Source organism: Megalopta genalis, chromosome 1 (genome assembly GCF_051020955.1).
Source record: "Megalopta genalis isolate 19385.01 chromosome 1, iyMegGena1_principal, whole genome shotgun sequence".
Lineage (NCBI taxonomy): Eukaryota > Metazoa > Arthropoda > Insecta > Hymenoptera > Halictidae > Megalopta > Megalopta genalis.
In genome coordinates, this window is record NC_135013.1 from 45,223,963 (window position 1) to 45,228,131 (window position 4,169).

A 4,169-nucleotide genomic window follows, 5' to 3' on the forward strand; every position below is an offset into this window, starting at 1 on the left:
TAGTTGAATGTTAAAAATGTAAGCGTTCGAATACTTTCGTGTATCAGTGTATAACTACTAAACGCGTTTAGTATTCTCCAGTCTTCGTTACAACTGTTTAAAAATTATTCATCATATTTTATGTTGTGTTCATTATATATTTATATACATTATAGATATATTTATAGATATATTTATAATATTATTATAATAATTATTATAATTATTATTATATTATTACATATTATAATGTACATTACATAATAATATTAATTGCATTTATATAAAAATATTCATCACATTTGATATTATATTCATCATTTGTGCATCATATAGAAATATTCGTCATAACTGTCTCATTTATTATTTACATGTTATTTATTTTTATAACTATAGTAATTATGCATAGACTATTTAACAGTATGTATTATTACATTATTTACGCGTCCATCATTAAATGCATCATGCTTAATACAAGTGAAAGCAATGTTTTGTCTCTAAAAACGAAAAATTAATTAAACATTTCTCAATGATCTTACTCCAGAATTCTCTGTAAATTTCAATGGATTCGAACTTTTCAAGTTACCGAGGGTTTCTCATTTGTTATTACAATAATACTCGTATTAATTTGACAAATTTAGATAATGTCCTGAGTGAATTAAAATTGCGGAAGAAAGATCTCAAATTAAGGTAAAAGCGAAGGGCATCTACCAAACAAAATAAGACGAATTTCACGTATTTCTGCTGAAAGTATCGTATAGACGGGACCTGACATTTCCTTTTTCTCGAAGGGCATTCCTCGTCAGACAAATATGGCCTCATTCTTCTCTTACCATGACAAGAATTCTCCTGCTCCTTGCGACGAATATTACCCTCGTTACTTTTTATTGTGTCGAAGTCTTTTCACGAACCCTTGAGATGTCCCCGCCGGGGGACAATAATCTTCGAAATGTCAAGAGATATTTATGAAATATTTATTAATTGCTCCTCTTATTGTCTACAGCTCCGCAATACGTATTACGCTAAGTGAGTATCGCGTACACTTATCCAAATAATATTCTTCTCTTGAACGGAATAAACTTACAATAATACATACTAAGCAGCTGTAAGAGGCACTTGTACATGCTGAAACAATAAAAAATGGAAAATAATATTACTATATCTAGGTCTCTATTTTCAGGATTAATAAATTATGGACCGACCAGGACTTACCAATTCTATATTTCTATAATTCTTATAATTCCATTTTTCATATCAATTTAAATAAAATTGGTTGGAAAATTTTATTAAATTATATTAATCTCCAAGTATATGAGAATAGTTCCAAAACCAAATTAAATATAATACTGATTATAAGCGTAATAATGTAATTTTTATGAGGATAATAGATACATGAAACATAATATGTTTCTTATCTGTCAACGATTTTTTAGCTGAACGTGTTGCTGATTATATCTTCAAACATCTATATATCATTGTCACAAATATTATTCATAAATTATAATAACAATTGTCAGACGATATCCTCCCCCCCCTTAGCGTAACTGACTACGTGAGTAACTGACTACATAACAATTTCTGCATTAATAAAAGCAGAAAATGTATTCAGTGACCTATTTCTCCTAACTTCACGCTACCATTCCGTTTAAATAACGACATAATATCAACGAGTAAACCTTTTTGCATGTTATGAATATTGCCAGCGTCATATTCTGCCAAAAAGAATTTTTTCGATGTTCCGTATTTTTATTATTTATTTTAAGTTTCGTATGCGTATGAATTCTACGGATATTCGCGTAATCTTTTTACAAGCCCAGTTGATTTATTCAAAAGACCGGAATCATTCAAAATAGCATTTATACATTAAAAACTCGTCGAAAGTGTATCGAAGCAAACGGCTGATATTTTGATTAAACAAAGCTTTTACTATTCGTTTAAAAATCTGACATTTCATATGCGCCAGCCTAATGTAACAAGTCTGTTAAACTTTCGATTATAATACCGATTAAAGTAGATATTATGATACAATTGCTATAGTCAGTGTAATACGATTTAATTTTCTTGCGGTACTTCCACGAACTCTTTCAGTAAAACGGGCCGGATAAAGATGTTTTGCCACGGAGTTGCAATGGACACTCGTCGTTTCATGTACTTCGAAATCCAAGGTCATAAAGGACACGCGGTTCTGTAGAATGACCAAGACAGTGGGTTACAGACTCCCCCAAATATTGTCCCTTGACATTTACGAAGGATAAAGGAGTTAATTAACCAAGTCGAACGAGCACAAGCTGGACGTAATCATGTGAAATTACCGGCTTTCCCTGAACACTGATTTCGTTTTATTTCGGTTTCAACTGCGCTGGAAGAAACCATAAGAACATCCCTGCTAAGGGTCTTGGCCCGGCAAGCGAGTTGAACAGCGATAACTTCGTTCCTTCGAAATTAGTTTGCCAGTAACTAGACCCCAAGATCGCATCAAATTAGCTTGCACTTCATGTCCCTTCGCTGAGGGTTCTAATTGAAAATCCGAATTCTTCGCCGGGTATAATAATAAGGCTTCCTCGAAAAATGTAATCGACATTGTCCACGGTAATGTCTACATAGGAAATGCTCCAACAGGAAGTATTATTCCACTAATTGTAGCCTTCTGTTGGAACTTTGCACCAGAGAAAAGAATTCGAAAAATTGATGGAATTGTAGAACGGTTCACTTTTTCGTACGGTTCACTTTTTCGTTTTTTTTCTAGTTAAACATCATTAACCTGAATACATCGCTAAAGAGGAAATTCCGAAAATTTTGTTTTCACGTGATTCCTCGGTGGAAAAATTGTCAGACTACTGTAAAACGTGTGATTTAATATTTTATCTACCAGCAGTTTTTTAATAGTTCTTTTAAACACGAAGATTGGCAGTTACGGTTGATTGAAAATTGTTCGAAAGCGACAATAATGTCAGCTATAATGCAACGAATGTATATCAGTGGCGTGCATAATTATAGACTCGAAATAACTTTTACATTGTTACTGATATTTAACCCTTAGCACTCCGAACCATTCTGGACGTTGGCTACCAGCTACTCAGCGCCACTTTTTGGCAGAAACGAGCATTTACAGACCCTCGTATTATTTAGTATGGTTTTGGAACTAACTAACATATTATAGTGATATTAGACTTATATGAATTGGCTGAAATCGAGAAATTTCCAAGAAATCAATATTTTGTTTTATATAATTTTGTTATTGTTTGTTTTATAATTTTGTTTCGTTGTTGTAATCGCTATCTATGCGAACTCTTTCTCTCGTCGCCTTGTTGCTTGGACGGTATCACTATCACTGCTATCAAAACGGTAGACTAACTGTAGAAGAAAACCTTCTACAGTTAGTCTTTTTAATATATCTGTATAAATGTCTATCTGGAGCTCACCTTCACTACTACTTGTGTCATGAGACTCATTCGTATTTGAACGTTTTGCCATTGTTCTAATAAAAAATATGAATAAATACATAGGTTGAAGATTTCTAATTGTTATTACTAACTCACAAGATGATATTTACCAAAAAAACTTTTATCAAACAATTTATTTACCAAGAGAAGAATCACTTTTCCGATGTTCTCACTCGTTAGATCTGTCTATACCGCTCGACGCTTCAAACCAGACTGAGTTCAGCTTTGAAAATCTTTTCCTCCAGATTTTATGATTATAAATCTCACTATACAATGCGTGTGCTATGTTCGCATACCGACCTTCCTTCTACAAACTTGCCTTATCGCTCTTTTCAAATGGCGCCGTTGAAGTGCTCGGACCGTCGTGAGCACGCCTCTCACGTTCTCGTCAAAACCCGCTGACATTTCTTGTACATATCTTAGTAATTTTATTATATTTTGATTTGATTTTTTGTGCCATTTCAAGAGAAAACTTCAGGGAAACATGCATATGTCTGAAAAAGTTGCGCTGAAATAACTCAATTCCCCGTAATCACTAATAAACTTTAATGTCTCACGAGAGGAGACATCCGAGTGATATGCTAGAATTACGATGTCCCACGAGAGGGGACAGCGGAGTGCAAAGGGTTAAATGAAAACTTAACAAAGAATTATTTTTGTATATTTCTATTTTCTATTACTTCTAATATAGAAATATAGAGATATAGATCTTGTATATGAAAAAAAACTTAAGAAAACACAAAAAAG

The 4,169-nt window shown here is 33.0% G+C and overlaps 1 long non-coding RNA gene across 1 annotated transcript; it reads right to left on the bottom strand.

Moving 5' to 3' along the window:
* Positions 1–318: 318 nt before the first annotated feature.
* LOC117229401 (uncharacterized) lies at positions 319–3,623 on the bottom strand. Its single transcript, XR_013036388.1, has 3 exons — positions 3,533–3,623; positions 3,402–3,457; positions 319–1,104 (listed from the first exon to the last, which is right to left on the bottom strand). It is a non-coding gene; the product is annotated as an uncharacterized LOC117229401 (long non-coding RNA).
* Between the last annotated feature and the right edge of the window lie 546 nt (positions 3,624–4,169).